Here is a 23,859-nt window from a genome sequence, read left to right as displayed (position 1 = left end):
TTCGATCAATGACGCCAACGATATGGCGGTAGGATTCTTAAATTTCCAGTCAATATTCGGCTATGAGTGTTATATCATAATCTTAACCAAATCAGACGTTTGGTTATGAACATAATGAAGCACGTGATGATCCTTTTCCCGCTAGAAACACAGCCTGGCCGTAACCTTGAGACAGAAAAGGCTAAAACGTTGATTTTGGCGTTTTATGTATATATATATATATCTTGTCTACATTTTAAAATAAGTAATATTTTTTCATGCTTACTTTTACGCAATGAAATACTTGCACGCTCACAATCGGAGTTCAAGTGTTCAAATTTTCATCCATATAGAAGTTAAGGCACAATAGCTGTAGAAAATATACAGAGAAGAGCCTAGTTAGATGATTATCAAAGAAAATAATATGCAGAACGATTGGAGATATTGTAGATATCTACTTGAACATATAAACGCTATAAAGGAAATGATGTAGTGGTATAGACAATACTTATGACCAATAGGATAGAACACTGCCAAAATACTTAACATTAATTACTCCACCTATGCTAAAAAATATTCCTTGGGGCATATTAATAATTAATGTGGAATGAAAGTGATGAAATACGCATTTATACAATGTGTTGTTGATATATGGACTCCTTGAATGTATGTTGTATGAACGACATCTCTTCCCTCTTTTCGTCGCCTGTTGAACCATTTTTCGAACAGACATCCTTTGAATAAATACGTAAAAGCAACAACATTTACACACAGAGGCGATATAGTAAAAATAATATGGATATATTGGCCATAAAATCAGAGTTCGTTGGCCAGCATAAATCAGAAATAATTAATATTATCCTTGAACTTGCGAGCGTTACAATTTAAATTCGGCGCCCTGTGTAACAGTTTCGTCTGCTAGCGATTTGGCAGACGACATCGAGTGAATACGCATAGGCAGTGTAAACATTGGAACTATATCGGTTTCGGTCCTATATCGTAGCCTTAAAAGTCATATAAAGGATTTAGAGATAAGATGACACTATTTGAACCTACATCGGTTACAACTTCCATCGTCCTTACTAGTCCTTCATGGTATCTTTACGTAGTGTTTTGATGGAGGAAGTGTATTAATGCCCACCCCACGAGTCGTGTTAATTAAGTTAATTATATTCGGTATTAAGTGAATATTTGGTTTAAGACGGTTATACACCGAATATGGTCATACGCATTGTTTGTTTGAGCAAATCAAGTGATATATTTTGAAAATATTGTTGGTGATTGGGTGGCTGTCATCGCGTTTTGAATCAAAGTTGATCTTTCCCTACGGTGGTGTACGTCCGACCCATAAGGAATATTTACTACAGAGCGTCACGGATGAATACGTAAGTACATATCTGATGACATGTTATGATCTTTGGTCCATAGAGGCCGTGGTTTCTGTATTATAAGCAATTTCATGAAGCCAACATCACAGGTTGTTTGCAATGGGAACGTGAATGAACATTTAATTAAAAGTCCCATATTGTTCGTAATTTTTTCATCTTAGGAACAACTACTGTTATTGAACAGATATACATTTAGCTTTGTGCATATTTCGTCTTGTGACCTATTTCTGTTTATAATATTTTGAGTAATCTACTTGTCATGTCAAAGTGGGGGAGAATATGTGTAAACATTTTGACATAAATGATACAAGGTTTTAAAGTATTTGGTCTTGAATGTGCACCTGTTATACTAATATGTTTTCATGTAAAGTAACCTGGAGCAGTTATTTAATCAAATATGACATAACAATCTGGTTACATTATGAATTACTAAAGTCACAAAGAGGAAAATATTGAACAAGTTATGTATGCCCAAATATGCATCAACAATATGAAAAAATAAACACAAAAGTAGCTCTGTTTATCACATAAAATTGAGTCAAAACCTAATACACCACATTTCACATGAAAAATAAAGTTCACTTTCTCTAAAAGACAAGTAGGCACGTAAATAGACTCACCATCACGTACAGACCATGTAGTTAATATTCACCACAGAAATAGTTTGTAAACAAAATATATGAAGAAAGTTGGAGTATTGGGGAATAGAGCACTTAGAGGTTGTAAGAGACACCAAGACTAAGTACAACAGTTCTTTAAGACATGATGTATAACCTAGATAAGTAAATGTGGATGGAAATAGGAGTGGGACCAGGTTCTCCAGTCTCTCAAACAGCATAGTATCACACATGTTTATATCTTAAAGCAATAGGATAGAGACCAATGGCTGGTATCTGCATGTAGTGGTCCTTCAAGATGGACAGTGAAGATACCCAATTTTCAAAACCCGTCACCACCCTCACCTCCATCAGGAGGGACTGGCCTCAGGGACTGGGCCCAGGATCTCTTTCTGTCAATTCGGACTAGATTTTATACACCTTTTCACACATGGAGACCTGATGACTGGTTACAACTTCCCTTCTCTTCATGTTTACAACCAGTGATATAGAAACTGCCTCACATCAGTACAATACAGATACATCATACATACATATACCAAGGTACTCTTTACCCCTAACAAGGGAGGAAGACAAAGTTTGAGTTACGACACAGATGATAGTCTAAACTTACTTCTCAGAGATATCAGTAGGAGGGCCCATAGACTGCTGCAGGTACTATGGGGCTGCAGGTTTTCCAATAAGTGAAACTCAAGGCAACAATGGATCACATGAAGAATTGTCACCCCAGACTTCGACAGGGTGACAATTCTTCATGTGGGCTATCCTAGGGTGACAATTCTTCATGTGGGCCATCCTAGGTTTACAATTATTCGGTTGTATAAGTTGATGACAATAAACATAACCCTCATTCAACCTATTATTATTATTGTTAATTGCCATGATTTTAAATTTTTCATTTTGCTTTGACAAAATCTGCTCCCATACAATATTATTTTCAATGAAAATTTACAGCATAAAAATAAAAATGGTCCCTCTGTTTTTGGAAAATTACAAAGCATCTAAAAGGGCAGGGTGGGGGGTGAAAGGTGCTGTAATTGATCTTGACCAATCACTGGCCAGGACATCAGAAAGAACTTGCCAAGACTTTAGTTGTGTTAGGGACACATAGTGCCTCTGAGTGCACAGTTTCATGAATGTATGGTTTCAGTAATCTACAGTATTTGATAGCAGTTATGCATAAATTAAAATCTATACACATGTTCAATAATATTTGTAGACATAGGAGTGGCCTACTGGCTGGCTAATAAATTTTGCTATTTTGTCACACACTAAACAGGTGTATGGGAAATCTTGTGGATAAAAACTCCAATTATTTAATTCCAGCTACTTTAAAATAGATATGTAAAATAATGTACATTATATGGTTATCACCAAAAAGTAAACATTATGAATGACAGATGGTGGCAAGTGGTGAAATTGTCTCCAACCCCCACCCACCCCAATTCCCATGATATGTCACCAGATTGGATGTGTTTTAGTTATGTTTGTATGAATTAAGACCACGCATCCTACAACAATACACTAATAATATTCAAGGGTACTAAGATGGAAGGGAAAGCAGGTGAAACTTTATTTTATTTTGTTCTGTTTTTATTTTTTTATTTATTTAATTATTTGTTTTGCTGTACTATAAAAGTCATATATATTGTTTTGCAATAGAAATACTGTAAGCCAGAAGTTGTTCACCATCATCATAACTAAAAGTCTTATGTACACCATGATGAAATTCTCCAAAGAAGAAAACTAAAAAAATATGGCTTGTCAAATTATTGAGTCACTTTTTAATCTGCTGAAATAAGATTTTACTGGGAATTGTTAGGATCATAAAAAAAAATAAAACAATCTCATTGTAAGATATGGAAACTATACATTGGTTGTTTTTGAAATGAGAGGTTGTAGGGCACTCTCTGAAAGTCACCAGAGGGTATGCTCACCAAAATTTGAGAACTGCTTTCATAAACCTCGAGAAGAGTGATGGGTTTTCTCAAAAATGATTATTTCCCAAATGATATGTATCATTTATGATTTCAAGTTATCAGAATACCAATAAAATAGAGATGTTTTGAATCTTGAGTTGTTCCATTGCAAGGGTTATGATTGAAGTCAACCAAGAGCATACCAATGAAATATATTGTTGGACACAATTTTTAAATATTCTTCCTCTAGTATTATGTTTTGCTATTGATGATGAATACTTCTTTCCTTGGTGACAATATTGTGTTGAAGGGAGTGGTGTAGAGATGATAAAAGAGAGATTTAAAGAGGAGTATGAGAAAGAAGGGATTGTAGTAATTAAAAGTAATTAACATTCTTCTTTGAGTGTTGATTAAGTTCTAAATCAAGAAGGCTGTGTGACCCTGTGCTTCTTGATGCCCTTCAGGCATGTAGTCTTCTGCAGTTTGTTTCTGTGACCTCATGAGACCCATTTGAAACCAAAATTTTGTCATTATCTGTTCCTTTCATTGACCTTTGCATTATGATCATGTCACATTTCTATCTTCTTTCATTGATACATTTACCCAATTGTAATATTAAGAAAATATGCTATGAAAAAGAGAATGCAGACAACTTTTAAACTTTACTATCCCTCCCCAAAATCGCTCCTATACTGTATCTGTGACTCTACCACTTTGGTGCAATATTGTCCCCAAGTATAGAAGCACTGCTTTTTATTGATGGAATATGAAATGATGTACCTGTATGCTTGGAGGCTATTCTCCACTTATGCTTACATGCTTTTTTGTGTTGTCCTTGGCATTTGAAATTGTTATTTCAAACTATGTGTTCTTTTCATTATCTGCACTTCATGTATATTGATTCAGTGCCAAATAAAATTTATTTATTATTCACCTGTTCTACTCCCACCCATCACCTATTGTTGCCCTCTCACTTTAGCTCCTCTTGGATGAAGGATTATCCCCATTTCCTGCTACCCTCCATCTCTCCTTTACCACTGCTTTGTCAAAGTGGTGGTTCTTTGATGCAAAACTACATTGCCCCCATGGATAAAAGCACTGTTTATTTGTGATGAAATATAATAGTGTTTTGGTGTTAAGGATGTAGATTTAATGTAAAAGTAGAAATAATTTAACTTTATGCAAAGGTGATTGTATTCACTAAATTGTAGTTTACAGGAAAATGGCTGTTTTTGAGGTCTTGTCTCTTTTTCTCCATCCATCATACCAAGGTTTAATTTCATGGTTTTAGCTTGGGCTGTGTTATCTTCTCGGTTATTCTAATAGTTGGTGTATCTGCATGGAAAATTGTCTCATTACATCCTCCAGGCATGTTTCCATGATCTCATAACACCTTCCTGTCCCAAAAATAGAGGTCATATCTATTATTTTGTCCGTTCCCTTTATCGACCTCATTGTTATGATCATGTTAGTATTTTCTCACTCTTTTAATAATGGCTGGTCCAGAGCTTCTAGTGGGAACCAGTTATTCACTGTTGTTGGTATTCTTTCCATTTTTCAATATCCTTTGATTTGATTGTGTTTATCATGGCCTATAGTTTACCCAGTCATTGTGGGCAATCTTGCACCACATCATATTATCTTATCTATCACTCTTTACTTTTGGTGGAGACCAAATCTTTACTGGATTGTTTTTTTTTTTTTTTTTTTATGTATATATAATGAAAAACCTCTGATATATATATATATATATATATATATATATATATATATATATATATATATATATATATATACATATATACATATATATATATATATGTATGTATGTATGTATTAAGATTATGGAATTTAGGTAGATAAAACCTTATGCTTTGATTCCTATTAGCTACTTAGATTTGTTTATTTACTTCCAATTTATATGTTTATTCTTGTATTCTGTTTATGTAATTTTTCATTTATATAACAGGGGCATGAGTATGTGCAAGTGGGGTCCTGCAAGATGAACATCAGAGAACATAATCCTCCTGTCAAACATTTTCAAAACTCGTCAACTGGCTCACCTCCATCTAAGGTTACAATCTGAAGGGGCAGACACTTTTTTTTTCCAGACTGGGATCAAAATCTTTTTCTCTGTCATCTTTCCTCCACCTTTTCACGTAAGGAGAGCTCACAACTAGTAACTGTTCCCCTCTTCCTACTGTTATAAACTGGTGACATAGAAACTGTCCCACATTAATACAATGCAGACAATAATTCATAGGTTTTCCTCAGCCGCATTAGCACCAGTTTAGTAACTTTTTATTTGAAACATTGCACTGGTAAAGGCAAGTGCATTGATAACGATAATAGTTGCATCAAGTTTCAATGACTGGAAACTTGCAGCCTCACAGGAGCTGGCAACAGTCCTTGGGCCCTCCCATATATTTCTCTAGAAGGAAACATTGGATGGCTTTTTATGCTGCATTAATGTGGATCTGTTTTCATGTCACTTGCTTATAGAAGTTGGAGGAAGGGAATAGTGACTGGTATGTGAAAAGGCAAAGAAAATACAATCAAAGTCTTGGGCTCTTCTGGAGACAGAGTCAGCACCTCAGGGCTGTATCTCTTGATGGGTGTTGATGGGTTTTGTAGACAATCAATGGGGGTATGGTTCTCTCTGACAATCATCTTGCAGGACCACCAATTCCAGGTATCCATAATTGGTCCCAGGCAAGCATACTGCCCCACAAACTATGGGTTGCCACCTACTTATTATTATCATAGGCCATGGAGTAGGTCATAAAGTTAATGGAAAAAAAAATACATACATGCATCATTTCATCATCAACTGGGAGTATATGGCAGAGGGAGCATTGCTTCACACACATGCCATAACCAATCCCCATAGATTCTCCTAGCAAGCTCCCATGCATCCACCATTCCCATTCCAAAAAACTGTTGGGAAGTTCAGTTGTGTCTTGTCTCTCTCCCTCAGATTAGGTGTTAACTGCAGAATAATGTGGGGAGGCATGAAAAAGGAATGGGAAGGTAATTAATAATCAGAGGCATATGGAAATAATGTTGTCTTGCATGGCCTGGCCATGGATCAGCCTGGAAGTAAGAGTTAGGTCAAAAACTTGAATGGCTAGAGAGAAAAGAATCATATACATTGTATTTGGAAAAAATGGATTTTGGGAAAGGAAATATTTGGATTTTAACTGTTGTAAGGTTATTATTATTAACTGTTAATTGTTAATATAATTGGTTCATGTTTAATAGATTAAGTATGAAGATTTTATTTTATTTGTTTATTATTACTTTATTTTATTTTTATTTCATCTATTTATTCTTATTGTTATCTTTTTTAAGTCTGAATTCTGTTAACAAAGTTAATTGTCCAAACTGGCCTCCTAACATAAATAAATCTTCACCAAATTGATATAAAGTAAGGATGTTTTTATTTTTTTATTTGTGGCTTGTAGTATGAACATGGAGACATTGTAAAAATGTTGTGCAGTATCATAAGTTTTCCTAAAAAAAATTGTCATGAGAATAAGTATTAGAATTATTTTTTCTCTTTACTGTATTAGATTAATTATTTCCTCAAATTTTATTGACTGGAAATTTGCAGCCCCTTGGAGCTGCACCTTGAAATGGAAGTAAGGGTTTTGAAGGCAAGCATCTCTTTTAAGTACCTCTCATTGGTTCCATTTGGCTGTAATTATGGTGTGAATAAAATACGACTTAACCTGTGTACTTTATTTGCATATGTCATTTGTAGTATGTGCAGTAAAACATCATATTATTTTGTCTCTTATTATTACATTTGCTTTTTGATCCCCTGAATGATCTGGATGTATTGTTTCTTTTAGGATGTCCAGAGTGGTCTATTGTGTGTAGATCTGAGTGGTTGTGTTTATGTGAAAGAGTGTGAGGTGACTCATGTGTATATGTGAAGAGAACACATAACAAAAACCCAATAGGAAAATGGGAGGGTACATAACCTAACCTAACCTACCAATTGGGGTTTTGTCTGTTGGGGTATTGTCCGTTCACTGTATGTGAATTCCCCATCGTAATCCTTGTAACTTTTTTTAAACTACATTTGGCTTTTACTCGCAGTGTCTTTTCAAGTGAGGCATTCCACCTTTTTGTTACTTTTTTTATGGAAATGCTGTTACTGACATTCTCTGTTTTCATTTGGAGAGTGAGAGTGTAAAACTGGGCCTTAGTAATTTACATAATGATAACATAACATAGGTAGGGACTAGTGACAGGTACCTGCAAAAACCCTACTACTAATAATAATTTATTTGGCATTGAATCAATATACATAAAATGCAGATAAAGAAAAGAACACATAGTTCAGAATAACAATTACAAATGCCGAGGATAACACAAATAAACATGTAAGCTTATTTCCATTGTGGTCCTTAGATGGATGTCAGAGATAATCGTCTCCCTGCTGACCACCTTCAAAGACCATCAACACCCTCACCTTCACCTGAATCTTTCCCTTATTTTAATGGCTAAAATAATAATAATAAATAAATAAGTAAAGAAATAATGAATAAATAATAATAATAATAATAATAATGATAAATAAACAATAAATAGATGAAATGAGATAAAATATTGAAAATACATAAACAATAAAATAAATGTATTAATTAGTTAATTAAGTAATTAGTAAAATAAATAATATACATAGACTTAATTGAAATAGTGCATTGCAGTGGAGAAGCAACAGGTCACTCTTGACGCTCAGTGGATGTCAGGAAATGAGGCTATTTATTTTGGTTTTCACAGTCGGTTAGGTCTGTTGAAAATAAATGGCAACCAAATACGTCTATGCGCAGAGCCAATACTTATGATGATTTTTTTAACTCTTGTTTTGAAATGGTAACCATGTGTACATTTTTTTCTTTTTCTTTAAGCATATGAATGTAGTACCCAGTACCAAGAAAATTGGTACTTTAGGTACAGAAAGCTAACAGCCCTGGTTTCGCTTGATTTTTTTTTTTTCGAAACCAGTTCAGTTCGAAGGAGGGTGAAAGCGTGCCTCCTGTCTAACTGTGGAAGACTAGGAGCTCACCCCAGGAGACACTTAGCCGAGGCCTCGTAATAATCTGACGTTGTCTTGAGAAAAAAAAACACACACACACACACAATGCCGTGTCAGTTGGGACAACTGAGTTTTGTTTTGACTCCCGTAATATCACAAAGCAATACAAAGGAGATCCAAACAGCAGCAGAGCTATTACTGCTTGCGAATTGAAAGGGGGTGGAGAGAGTCAAGTACCACAGACTTATTTAATGTAGATATGCGCTCACGATGCTGAGAGATGATTTAGATTGGGTTGGCATTTTTTAAGTGTCAGTTGTATTTGAACTCACGACATGAACAGGTAGTTTTTCCAAACATTTACGATGTGGTTCAAGAAAAAGTTTCTTGATTTATATATATATATATATATATATATATATATGTGTGTGTGTGTGTGTGTATGTATGTATATCAATCCACTGCTGAACAAAGGCCTCCTTCAAAGCATTCCATGATTCACACGACCGCGCCAAACTGTGCCACGTCACTCCTGCAAATTTCTCAATCTCATCTCTTCACCTTCTGTCTGGTCTCCCTCTTCCATGCTTCCCATCTCGCAGCATCCACTCAGTAACACACTCTCTTCATCGCTCATCAGTCGTTCGCACTAACTTACCTTCCCAATTCCACTTACTCTCTTTTACCGCCTCCACACTATCTTTTAATTTAGTCTGCTCTCTCACTCAACTTGCTCTCTTTCGATCTCTCAGCGTTATTCCCATCACTGATCTCTCCATTCTCCTCTGTACAGTCCATAGCTTTGTTTCCATCGCCTTCGTCAGTTTCCAAGTCTCACACCCGTAGATTATTGCTGGCAGAATGCAATGGTTGTAAACTTTACGTTTTAAACATAGAGTTAGAGAGCCTCTCAGAATTTTATTGTACTTACCAAACACTTTCCCACCTATTGTAAAACGTCTTTTTGTTTCATTGTCGTGATATTTCGTCATTTTCACCATCTGGCCTAAATAATTATACTCTTCAACTTCAAGACTCTCACCATCGATTATAATATCATTACTTTGAACTTTCGTGTTGTTGAACATTATCAACGTATACTTACTTTTTTCTTGATCTATTATCCGACGTAAATCATCATAGGACTCAATTTCATCGTCTGAACTCTGTGAAGTTGGTGCTACCTAAACTATTTTTAGAGTGCACCTTTTATACAGCCTAATCACAATCCAAGCTATCCTGTCTGATAAACTACTAAACTTGACTACGTTACCAACAACCTCTCAGTTGATCAAGAATCCTACTCCACTAGACCTTTCTTTGTCCTTAACTCTATAGTAGAACAGGTGGTGACCATCTTGTAATTGTATAAAATTTTCTTCCGCTTTTCGGACTTCGCTCAACCTTATGATGTCCCACTTGATGTTGTCTAGTTCTTCCCATTAAACTCTCCAGCCTGGTCTTATGAGAGACTTCTTACGTTGTAAGGATAGATCTTCATTTTCTTCATACTGTTTAATGTCCAGTGCTTGGATCTGCCTGGAAAAGTGCTTATTCACATTCGGTGTCACACTGGCCGTAAGCACACGAGGCAATGCGGTTGGACCTTTAGGAGACTATGATACAACAGGAACGCCCGACTTTGTTTTGGTTGTACTATTCATATTTGCAATGAAGGGTTTTTGGCAGTAATCTCACCTCCGTGCCAACTGGTTTCTGGGGAGATATTTCTCTGGTGTCACCTTATCCATTATATTCCGTGAAGTCCTATATATCTACAGGGCTCTCAATAGTCCACCCCGTCATTATGACGATACCCCATGTATCTATGAGGAACTTCCCTGTTCGCCATCAGGAACGTGCCAGTTAGTAGTGGGTCCTGCGACTGTGTGTGAGCTGCTCTTTGATCTTTCTTACAAAACCTGTTAGATATAGGTGACCCTGCAGAGATCCTATCTTTTGTAATCATTAAGATTCTCAAGCCTATCCACCACGCCAAGGTGTCAACTCTCGGATAAGATATATGTATATATATATATATATATATATATAAAGCCGAATGGTTCGGTTACATGGATGACGTCATGCGAGTTTGCTACGTCGTGTTTTCGAAAGAGCTGAGTTGTCACGCTGACCACAGCCTGACCCCATCAACTGTGGTCCAATGCAGTTCGTATATTCGCGCCGTGAGTGTATGTGCGAAGTTAGAGAGTGATATAATTTCACGCCAGTTGAAAATAGGAATTTGTGGAATTGGGTGAGTACACACGCACACACACACACACACACACACACACACACACACACACACACACCTCATGGCGCAGTGGTTAGAGTTCCCGGCTCTCACTATGGCGGCCCCGTTTCGAATCCCGCCCAGGGCTGAAATAATTTCAGTATCGCTGCGCTGCGAGTTGTTACTCCAACTCTCGTGGGCGGGGAGCTGGGTGTATGTGTGTGTGTGTGCGTGTGCGTGTAAGGTCACAGCATTACTCATAGATTGATCATATGAACTCTGAGCTCTCTTTCGGGAGGGAAGTAGCTGTCGATCACGAGTCCAACACGTGATCCAAGACCATGGTGAATCACAGACACACACACACACACACACACACGCGCGCGCGCGCGACGTAAAACGTAGCTGATATGTTAAAGAAACGGAATAAAAGATAACGTTTAAAAGCTGAATTACGTTAGTCCGAAACGAGGTAAACGTTTTGTACTTGACTCTCATTCGTGTCCGTGAAATGACTATTCGGTTATGCATTTACTCACATTATTTATTTATTTATTCGTTTATTTATTTATTTATTTTAGTTTTGTCATCATCAAAAACTTGAGCCCTCGTTACCTTCAGGCTTGTATTACGGAAAAGGAGACATGTGCAAAAAAAAAAAAAAAAAAAAAAAGTGGTTGGGTGGGCAGATCCTTTCCGGTAGATATTTGACCCAAACTTTCTTTGGCGGATATCAAAGACAGCCTTTCTCCTTCCCCTTTTCTTTTCCCTTTCCCCCCTCCCCCTTCCCCTTCCCCATCTTTTACTTATGTTTCTCACTTCCTCGTGATCAAAGGTGCCCCTGGCCCTCCACTCACACGCGTGTACACGCACACACATGCACGCAAACGCACACACGCACACACATACGCACAAACACACACACACGCACACACACGCACACACACACACACACCACACACACGCACGCACAAACACACGAACATACGCGTACACATACTATATATATAGGTATGATGAACTGGAGAGTAGGAGAGAGTAGGTAAACACACACACACAAGGTATAATGAATGTATGTAAACACACACACACAAACATACACACACAATCACGAAAATATACACATACACGAAAATACACACACACTTACACAAACATACATACACAATCACACAAAAATCTACACACACACGAAAACACACACGCACACACACAAACATACACAATCACACGGAAGCGCGCGCACACACACGCACCTCCCCCCCACACACACACACGAATGCTCCACTGCAGGGCCATCCTAACCCGTAATCTAATTTAGAAAAGTTGTACGTTGAACTTGGTTATATAAGAATAGTTATTGTTCTGAGCATAGTTAAGTCAGAAACCATTTTAACCAGCTCGAACTGGGTTAGGATGGAAGTGCGGCACTTGTCTACGGGACCTCTGATGTCTGCTTGGGACACAAAACACCGGTTCATGCAGGAATGTGTTGCACGTATAATAACCATTTAACGTCATTGTGGTTTATGTTATTATTTCAATGTAGTAGTTGATCTTCTGGTAGTTACGGGGTAGAATATTTCGCCGTGGTGGTTTACGAAGGCTGAATAGACTTGCATGGAAGTATTTTGAAGAGAATTGGTTGTTACGTCTGGTGGCGTTTGGCAACGAGAATGGTATATGGGAGGTTGCTATTAGTTACTTTTATGTATCTATATTTTAAATTGATTAATTTATTTATGTAATTATTTTTTTCGGGAAGGATGAAGTGAATGGTCTTCTGACAAGATAAAAGAAAGAAAATATATAGAAGGAAAACTGTTAAAAATGGGTTAAAAATATAAGGAAAAGTGTAAAAAAAAAGGCGTTTAGGATTGGGACACTGGCGAGGCGGCGAAGTGTGAGGATATGGTTTTTTGCCCAATTGAGCTTTCGATTTGACCCCTCACAGAGAAGACAGCGATCGTCCTCTGCTTTACCGGTGGCCGACGTCAGACTCGAGGGCTTCAGTTGAGGAGAGAGACAACAGAAAACGGGATCTGGGGTTGTCCAGGTCCCTTCACCAATTACAGACCTGCTGTAATGTAAACAACCAATCACAGACCTGCTTCTATGAGCGCGCCAGTGTGACGTCATTGTCCGTTTAAGATAAATAGAATATAGATTAATAGAGACATGACATATACAATGTGCAGTGTTTATGCAGGTAACTTCTTCATTATAATTTTCGTGCGTAAAAGTATTTGGTAGGTGATTTTTCATAGTATGGGTTTAGATAAATCGGATATAAATTTTCTTAATTTTGGAAAATTTCGAAACACCTTTATTTTATTTACATCAAAGAATTTAGTGAGCAAATATTTTAGTAAATTTCATTCGTTAATGTTCGTTCCTTCTAATTCGTTTTGCGTCAATTTTAGTGTTCACTTGTTTTGTATGGGAGTCTAACATTTATTAGAATAACGTTAAATGATGTAACGTATTTTGCAATGAGTAGTGTTTCCCAACCTTTTCCGATCGTGGCACCATCTGTCTAAGCTGTCTAGCACCCTATGACCAATACCTTATTACTAGAAGGACAAAGGAAAGTGTATGTATGCACTGTTTCCCAGGAGAACCTTCTATAATAATTGATTTAAGCACCCAAGGTTGGGAGATGCTGTGTTAGAGGTAGATGACAAAATATTTCATGCAATCAAGGTTTCTTTATAGTGGTTGTCTATTAATGTATTATTTAATTTTGATTTTGAGGTGAAGGGATATATATATATATATATATATATATGTATGTATATGTATATATATGATGTATATATATATGTATATGTATATATATGTATGTGTATATATATATATATATATATATATATATACATTAGTTTGGTTTTGGGGGTGGTGGTGAAGTATCCTTCTTAGCATAGGAAATAGTCATTAATCATGCCATAGCTAGATGTTAAAGTATACTATGGTTTGATATCCCGGGTCCTACATGTCTACAAAAGTAAATTAGAATAATTAAGTAAATAATAGATAAATAAATACGTAAATGAAAAAGTAAATAAAACATTGAACTCTTGTAGTCTCGCTTTGTTGTCAACAAATATTGAATAATTACTCTGCATTCCTTTTTTGATATTTTCATAACAAAGTATTATTCACTGAGTAGGGCATAATGTGGACGGAGCAAGAAAATAGAAACATATTTTCTCTCGTCTAGTTTGATGGGTTGGTGTGTATGGGAGCTCATAATGGGAATTTTTGCTGTTGGGCTCACCATGGTGTCTGAAGTTGATGCAACCGTCCATCAATGAGACGGGGTGAGGGGCATGAGATGACTAATTATAGTAATTATAGAATTAATTATGTTCATGATCATAGTAAAATGCTGTCATTATTTCTTGTTGTATGGAACAGGTGTTCGGGCAAGAAACGTTTCTGTCAACGTTTGGGATTCTGGTTTGGTGGAGCTCTGATGACGGGGGTGCTTAGGGACAACCCACCCCAATCACCGATATACCATCATCACTACAACCACCATCACCACTATCTACCACCATCACCACCACATACCACCATCTCCACTACCTACCACCATCACCACTACCTACCACCATAACCACTACCATCATCACCGCCACCATCACCGCTACCTACCACCATCACCACTACCTACCACCATCGGCACTACCACCATCACCACTACTACTATCACCACTACCATCATCATCACCGCCACCATCATCACTACCATCATCACCACTGCCACCATTACCACTACCACCATCACCACTACTACCAACATCACTACAACCATCATCACCGTTACCATCACTATCACCATCGCCACTACTACCATCACCACTACCATCATCATCACCGCCACCATCGCCACTATTACCATCGCCACTATCACCATCGCCACTATTATCATCACCACTACCATCACCACTGCCACCATCACCACTACCACCATCACTATCACCATCGCCATTACTACCATCAGAACCGCCACCATCACCACTACCATCATCACCACTACCACCATCGCCACTATTACCATCACCACTAACATCACCACTACCTACCTCCATCGCCACTACCACCATCACCATTATCACCATCGCCACTACCACCATCACCACTGCCACCATCACCACTACCATCACCACTACCTACCTCCATCGCCACTACCACCATCACCATTACCACCATCGCCACTACCACCATCACCACTGCCACCATCACCACTACCATCATCATCACCTCCACCATCACCAACTACCACCATCACAACCACAGTCAACACCTCATCCTTTTGTTAGGGTTTAGCAACGAGGTCTGTTTGCTAAATAGGAATCAGTTTATGAACTAGGAGTGTTACTTGCACAGGGAGTTATGTAAAAACACATAAAATATCTTTATATGTACACAAATGTGCGCTTTGAGACAATAATTACAAATTATGTGTGTATGCTTGTGTTGTGTGCGTGTATGTGTGATCTTGAGTCTATGTATTTTTCCTGTTTTCTATGTTGTAATTACTCATACGTAGATCAGAAACCACTCCATGCAAGTTTGAATTTGAAGAACAAGATTTAAACGAAGGGGAAGGCAGTAAAAGGAGTCACTACCGACGTAGACGATGCAAATTCGAAATACGAATTTTTACAAATGCAAAAAACACAAAATATAAAATTCGTAAATACAAATTCGTCTAACAAAACATTCTTGGGCAAGACCCAAGGAAGGATGTTTTGGAAACGAAGCTGTTGGAGATGCAATACGAGGGACGGGAGTGTGTCAGCAACCCAGGCCAATAAAGAAAACGGCTCATCCGTCATCCCGTCTGTCATAGAAAATGGGATATCCTACCCCAGAACCAAAGAGAGTGGAAGGTGGCTTCTTCGGACTGGGAGAGATTTAAGTCAGGGTCGCTCTTGAATTATTTTGATGACTTTTGGTGAGGTTATGGGGATTTGTCACACACACACACACACACACACACACACGACTCGACGGAGCAGTGGTAGCGTTCGCAACCGCTGCTACAGCGGTCCGAGCTCGAATCCCGCCCAGGACTGAAATAATTTCAGTATCGCTGCGCTGTGAGTCGTTACTCCAACTTTCGTGGTTGGAGAATTGTGTGTGTGTGTGCGCGCGCGCGTATAAGGTACATTACCCATAGATCGGTCATATATGAGATCTGAGCTTTCTTCTGGGAGGGTAATAGCTGTCGATCACGAGTCCCACACGAGGTCCAAGACCATGGTGAATCACACGACTCGACGGCGCAGTGGTAGCGTTCGCAACAGCTGCTACAACAATCCGAGTTCGAATCCCGCCAAGGGCTGAAATAATTTTACTGCGCTGCGAGCCGTTACTCCAACTCTTGTGGGCGGGGAGTTTTTTATGTGTGTGTGTGTAAGGTCACAACATTATCCATAGATCGGTCTTACATGATCTCTGAGATCTCTTCCGGGAGAGTAGTAGTTGTCGATCACGAGTCCAACACGTGATCCAAGACCACAGTAAATCACACACAGAGGGATCGGGGAAGGATGAAGGCGGACGAAGTTAGGATATTTAGGATTTGTTACTAAGGTGATGGTCAAGAGCACCGACTAAAAACGGGTGAGGTCTTTGGGTCACAAAAAAAAAAAAAAAAAAAAAACTGTGCGTGGAGATTTCGAAAACGGGGTGGGGGTTCTTTCAGTTTACTTCTTTACTAATTAATTAATTAATTTTGTTAATTGGTCTATAGGTTTTTTATTCACGGGTTGGTTTCGGATGTGTAGGGGGGAAAAAGGGATGTGGAGACGAAGGTGGTGAAGGAGAATCTGTTAAGGGCAAAGAAGGGGAGAGGGGGGATAAGAGGGGGAGGGGGGCAAGAAGGGGAGGGGGACAACAGGGGGAGGGGGACAATAGGGGGAAGGGGGACAAGAGGGGGAGGAGGGCAAGAGGGGGAGGGGACAAGAGGGGGAGGGACACAAGAGGGGGATGGGACAGGAGGGGGAGGTGGGACAAAAGGGGGAGGGGGACAAAAGGGGGGTGGGAGACAAGAGGGGAGGGGGGACAACAGGGGGAAGGGGAACAAGAGGGGGAGGGGGGCAAGAGGGGGAGGGGGACAAAAGGGGGTGGGAGACAAGAGCGGGAGGGGGACAAGAGGGGGAGTGGGGAAAGAATCCGAGGTGGACTTGGGTGAGGATACATCAGGTTCGTTCGAGCGTGGGAAAGGGAGGAGTTGCTTAGATTTGTTTATTTATTTATCTATTTATTTCATCATTTATTTATGTGATCGTTGAGTCAGCAGATTTCACAGGGACTTTAAAAATGTCAGTAGCTGAATTGGAGCTGGGGGCTTTTGAACGGAGTACAGAGCACCTAGTTTCATTGAAGCAGTTCTAGCAATAGTTGAGGCAGGAGATGGATGGCCTTGTGGGCCCCTTTTGATCATTTGCTCTTGCGAAGAACTTGCAATTGTAAGTGACGATGGAGTAATATATATATATATATATATATATATATGTGTGTGTGTGTGTGTGTGTGTTTGTGTGAATGTATGTATATTTTTTTCGAATGAGTTAGTTATGGGTTAGAATGGGTTAGAGATGACATTAGAGAAAAAGTGTATTGGTATTCTGAATATATCATAAGGTTTTTAGTTAAAGAAGGAAAATGAAGGGGAAAAAATTTCATGCACAAACAAGGCAAAGGCGACACGAGGGAGTGTTCGTAAGGCCAAATGGAAGTGCTTCTCGAGGAAATGAAACCACGCGGGTGTTCTTTCCTTCAAGGGTGATGTGCTCTCTCTCTCTCTCTTAGGATATTCTCCAGTTATAAAAAATATTTAGGGACTCTGGGCCGTAGAGGTGTCGCTAAACTCCCTAAAGGACTGAGGCTGTTAATCCTTTCCGCCTGTAACAAGCTGCAGGTAACTTGTAACTTGTTAAGTAACTTGTTACGTAACTGCCTTGGTTTACCAGGAAGAGGTGGGGTGGGGGGAAATTGTAAATCATTGATGGGTGCATACAATTGTAAGCCTGGGTTGTTAAGAGGTTAGTTTTACTTATTATTATCATTTATTTGTTATTATTATTATTATTATTATTATTATCAATATTATCATTATTATTATTATCATCATGAATATCATCATCATCATTATTCTGTCGCCCTCCTTGCATCTGTCCTTACCTTCTCAAGGACTCCCTTCTTCGGTGCCCAAGGATAGAAGCGCTGGCCATTGCTGACACCGTGCACCCTCTCCCTCTCTCCCTCCACCCACTCCATAGCCGCAGCCCCACCCCCTCCGCACCTCCACACCGGCTTCTACTCCCACTCCCGCTCCCTCCCTCCCTCTTGGTTAGGAGAGAGAGAGAGAGAGAGAGAGAGAGAGAGGGAGGGAGAGAGAGGTCGCGGGGTCTATGAACGAACAAGATCGGCTCAGCGGTGCTGATTGCAGACCCACCAAAGAGATCGTGGATTGGGACGGAGGAGGAAGAAGAGGAGGAGGTGGAGGAGGAAGAGGAGAAGGAGGAGGTGGAAAAGGAGGAGGAGGAGGAGGAAAAAAAAGAGAAGGAGAAGGAAGAGGAAGAGGAAGAGGAGGGGAAAGAGGTGGTGGTGGAGGAGGAAGAGGAGGAGGAGAAGGGGTAGGAGAAAGAAGAGGGAAAGGAGGAAGAAGAGAAGGAGGAAACAGTAGATTTGGGGAACGCTTTCTACCATTAGAGAGAAAAATTTGACTAACTTGACTGTGCGTATAAGAATTAATCAGATTTTGTAGATAAACCAGTAAGCCAGATAAACAACTAGAAAACCAAGTTGACTTTTACATTGTAATGGTACAGGGCTTTCTTAGCATCCGGCTTTGTTAACTATCTATTCTTAGCATCCGGCCTAGTTAACTATCTAGTCTTACCATCCGGCCTTGTTAACTATTTATTCTTACCATCCGGCCTTGTTAACTATCTATTACCATCAGGCCTAGTTAGCCATCTATTCTTAACATCCGGCCAAGTTAACTATCTATTCTTAGCATCCGGCCTAGTTAACTATCTATTCTTACCATCCTGCCTAGTTAACTATCCGTTCTTAGCATCCGGCATAGTTAACTATCTATTCTTAGCATCCGGCCTAGTTAACTATTCTTAGCATGTGGCCTAATTAACTATATATTCTTACCATTCGGCCTAGTTAACTATCTATTCTTACCATTCGGCCTAGTTAACTATCTATTCTTAACACCCGGCCTAGTTTATGTATTCTTGATATCGGTCTTAGTCAAGAATCAAAAGATCATCTTTCGGTATACTCTTCCTTTGTAATCCTTTGTGAAAAAAGTAGGACTGTGTAGAAGGGCATGGTATAATCACGAGGTACAGGAGGAAGGAGACGAAATCCTGGGATTAACCTCACTTCTGCCAAGATCCCTATGATGGGCGAAGTTTAATCACGGAGAGATTAACCTCTGTTAGGGTGACTTCTCCGAAAACTAATTCCCACAAAAATAATAAATATATGAATAAGTAAATGAATAAGTAAAATATTTATCTATATACCAATAGGCTTCTTTCCCCCTTATAAGGGGGCTAGCCAGACAAGGCACGCACCTGCTCCTTCTCATCCCACTTGCAGGAGTTATTTATTTATACCTAAATCGAGGTATCAATAAATAAATAAATGAATATATCAATAAACGAATAAATGAAAAATGGAGAGGCTTCTATGATAATGATATTGTGCATGATATATGTGTTATGCAGGAAGATATGAACATAAGCTTGTAGGATACAGATTGGGGGATTGTCTCAACAAAGGGATATATATATATATATATATATATATATATATATATATATATATGTATATATACACCAGAGGCCTTTTCCCCTTTACAAGGGAGGTAGAAAAAAAAATCCACTTTTACCCATTCCATCCCCACATACTCCACTCTCATCCACCCTCTTCCCTCCCTCTTATCTTGGCTCCTCCTGGATGACCGGTCATCCCTGCATCTCACCCAATGCCCTGGGTCAGAAGCAGTGTCCCAAGACAGCACATCCAAAGCAAGGCTGCCACTTCATTAAATCGGCGACCCCCCCTCTCCGTCCCCTCATGCAGAAAAGGAGAAGACGGGGAGAAATCCCTTCGGGTTGCGTTAAGTTATTTTTCACACATACTCCCTCACCCCCATCTCCCATCCACTCCCTTTCATGCATCACAGCATCATCCATACACAACCATTATCCATTCACCCCTATCTTCTGTCTTCTCCCATCCTTCCCCAACAGACATTCCCCTCCAAATCCCCTTTTACCCTATCCATCCATCTCATCCTTTGTCACCCCCTCATGTTCACTCATTCTACCTCTGCTTTCCACACCTCTTTTACTAATCTTTCTTCACTCATTCTTTCCATGTGTTCAAACCATCCCAATACTTTTTCATCAACTCTATCTCCCAACTCCCTCTCCACCCTTGGTCTCCTCCTCACCTCCTCATTTCTCACTCTATCCAGCCTAGTAACCCCTATCATACTTCCCAGGGACCTCATCTCAAACACATTCAAACTCCTCTCTTCCTCTCTTATGCTCCATGTTTCTGTCCCATACATTGCTGTCGGCACAATCACTCCTTCATACAACTTCCCTTAGCGTCTATTCCCAAATGTCTGTTTCTTATTATACTTTTTAATTCCCCAAGGCATTTACTTGCTTCTCTCAATCTACATTCTATCTCCACCATTCCTCCCTTTGCCGCCACATTCGCACCCAAGTATATAAAGATATCCACTTCCTTCAGTCTCTCTCCCGTAATACTCACTTCCAGTCTGGTGCCACTTTCTCCCCTTGTACATCTCATCACCTTGCTTTTAACCACATTTATCTTCAATTTCCTTCTTTCGCACACCTTCCCAAACCCTATCACTAACTTCCTCAATCCCTCCTCTGATCCTGCCACAAGCACAGTGTCGTCAGCAAACAACAGCTGGCTTATCTCCCATTTTCTCAATTTTCTTTAACTATCTCCAATCCCTGACCCATTACACATGCATTTACCTCTCCTGTCACCCCATCCATGTATAAATTGAACAACCAAGGCGATATAACAGATCCCTGGTGAAGTCCCACCTTTACTTCAAACTACTCACTCTCTCCATTTCTGATTCTATCACACACACACACATACACACACACACACACACACACACACACACACACATATATATATATATATATATATATATATATATATATATATATATATGATACACTCGTATATACGCACATATTGTAAAGGTCATCTATCGATCTAGTGACTTTCTTCGGATTCTGCGTAACGACCCCAGGCCCTCCCAGACACTCGCCGACTCTGGTCACGTGGTTTCGTTGACCAGGTTGATATGGCAACCATAAAGGGAAGGGAATGGCAGAGGCGTGGCCAGAACATTGGCGTTGAGGCGGAACTGCCGTCGTGTCCAATTCCATCTGACAGTCCTCCGCGGCCGAGTCAATCAAGAAGTGGAGAGGGGGGGTGGGGGTGGGGGCCAAGTTCCAGACACTCCTGTGTAAAAAAAAAAAAAAAAAAAAGTCTGTCCATATATGGACAAGAGTGTGACTACCGGCCGTAAGCCCTTCCTTTGCAAATCTATGTTATTTGAAAATAAGTTGGACGAACGAATGAATGAAAAGATAAGCAAGAGAAAATAATGTGAAAATAAGCTGAAGGAATGAATAATCAAGGGAGAATAAAGGGATAATTGCAAAACATCACCTTTGCCCGATGTGTTGGGATAGTTGAGGTAACGTAGGTGAACTGTCACAGACGTGTTAGATGTTGGGACGGGTGAGATAAGGATTACTCGTATGTTATTTCACTCGAGGGTGGATAGGACGGGATAGGTTACAAGGCAGGGTTAAACGTGTTATCACACTGGGCTATTTTTCCTCCGACTGTTTGCCACTGATGAATCGGAGGTTGGAGGAAAAATTGCCCAGTGTGATAGCCTTAAGGTGGATAATGTAGACAGACCTCTTCACCACGATTTTTGTTTATTGGTCCGTTTCAAGTCGCCAGGCGATTTTATTCGTAGCAATCAATCGCGATATCACGACTTGAATCGTATGTCTGTCGCCATTCGTGTAAGCGAAACCGCCAGTGGCGAGAGGGAGTTTGAGTTTAGCTATCACTACTTGATGTAGTCGCCACCTTGTCAACGTGTTCCTTTCCGTGGCACACTTTATGTATTTTATTGCTCTAAACGATGGATAATTCAAGTCTAGATGAAAGGATAGGTTTGATGGAGCTCCCTTCAGGGTAAGGGACCACCTCACATCTGAATAAAAGTCTTAGACGCCAGTTAAAGTAAAATAAAATAAAATAAAATGCTTCCGGGTCAACGCCATCGACAGACATTGTCAGAGAAAAGACGACGGATGTCGGGTTGTGAGTGACTTCGGGGGGCGGGGAGGGGGAGGAGAGGGGTAAAAGGGGGGGAGGGGGGAAACTGTCGTGAGAAAGAGATCCTTGATGACTCGACAGCTCTCGTTGAAAGGCTGCCAGACGCTGACTACTGACGACGTGATTTTGGCGAGATAAAAAAAAAGGTGTTGGGGGTGGGGGGGCTTACCTACGGCCGAAACCGTCACCTTTGCCTTGAGTGTTAAGGTATCCAAAGCGTCTGACAGTCACCTGTAGCTATGAGAGGTCTGAGCCAGCTGCATAAATTTTTACACACAGTGAAGATAAATATATACACATGTGATGTGTATGTTGGTATACATATTAATGTGAACATATTTGTACCTAAATTCAGTGATAGATAAAATGCACACGCACATAAACACACATATACACACATAAACATTCACACACACACACACACACACACACGTCATTTAGGATTCATCATAGAAAGAAGGGAGAGCGTTTAATCACACGCATTGCCAAATTTGATGGGTTTTCAACAGAAGAAACGGTCGTTAAGGCAAATGGAAATGTCCCTTTTTTTCTCTTGCGAATTATTGCAACTGCGTTTCTTGCAAGAGGAACGTGCCTTGCACGTCGTGATTGTCGACAGATCGAGGCGGCTGAGCATTTGATGAGGAGGGGGAGAAGAATTTCGTCACCGAGCTCCCATGCGTCTCTTAAGAAGGAGGTTAAATGAGGATTTATTTTTTTTTTCGTATTGAGGAATAAACCCCAGACTTTGTTAACCATCTAATCTACTTCCACTCTTCTACTCCATCTTTTTCGTCCTCTTTTTCGTCTTTTACGTTAGGTTGTCACACACTGGGTATTGCTCCCTGCGTGCTGCCTCACCCGGACAGCTCGGTTTTATGGCTGCAATTGTCGTCGTGCCCCTGTCCATTGCTCTGCCAGGTCAATGCGCTGACCTTAACCCAGTTTCATTGCACTGTCTGGTTATCACTAATGCCAGGTAGGCAGTGTTACAGTTATAGCTACGTAAATCTAATATTATATATATGTATATATATATATATATATATATATATATATGTGTGTGTGTTGTTTAAAAATTATATCATTTGAGAGATAGATAACAGAAACTACATATGCAAGGCAAATGAAACTAAGCAGGCTTAATGTTGAACAACATAAGATTTATTCTTCCAAATTTGAATGAGAAAATCAAAGGTATGTGGATTCCATG

General features: G+C 39.6%; 1 protein-coding gene across 1 annotated transcript in view; it reads left to right on the top strand.

Annotated features, from left to right (window-relative positions):
• The first annotated feature begins 1,011 nt into the window (after positions 1-1,011).
• LOC143021303 (uncharacterized) overlaps positions 1,012-23,859 on the top strand; it is a 310,379-nt gene continuing 287,531 nt past the window's right edge. Inside the window, exon 1 of the mRNA XM_076178711.1 lies at positions 1,012-1,364. The gene's annotated coding sequence lies outside the window, so the exon portion shown is untranslated. The remainder of the gene's footprint in view (positions 1,365-23,859) is intronic.

The sequence above is a fragment of the Oratosquilla oratoria genome, chromosome 41 (genome assembly GCF_046742065.1).
Source record: "Oratosquilla oratoria isolate Oo_2021 chromosome 41, ASM4674206v1, whole genome shotgun sequence".
Taxonomy (NCBI): Eukaryota; Metazoa; Arthropoda; class Malacostraca; order Stomatopoda; family Squillidae; genus Oratosquilla; species Oratosquilla oratoria.
Note: the sequence above shows the minus strand (reverse complement) of the source record. Positions and strands in the feature narration are given on the sequence as shown.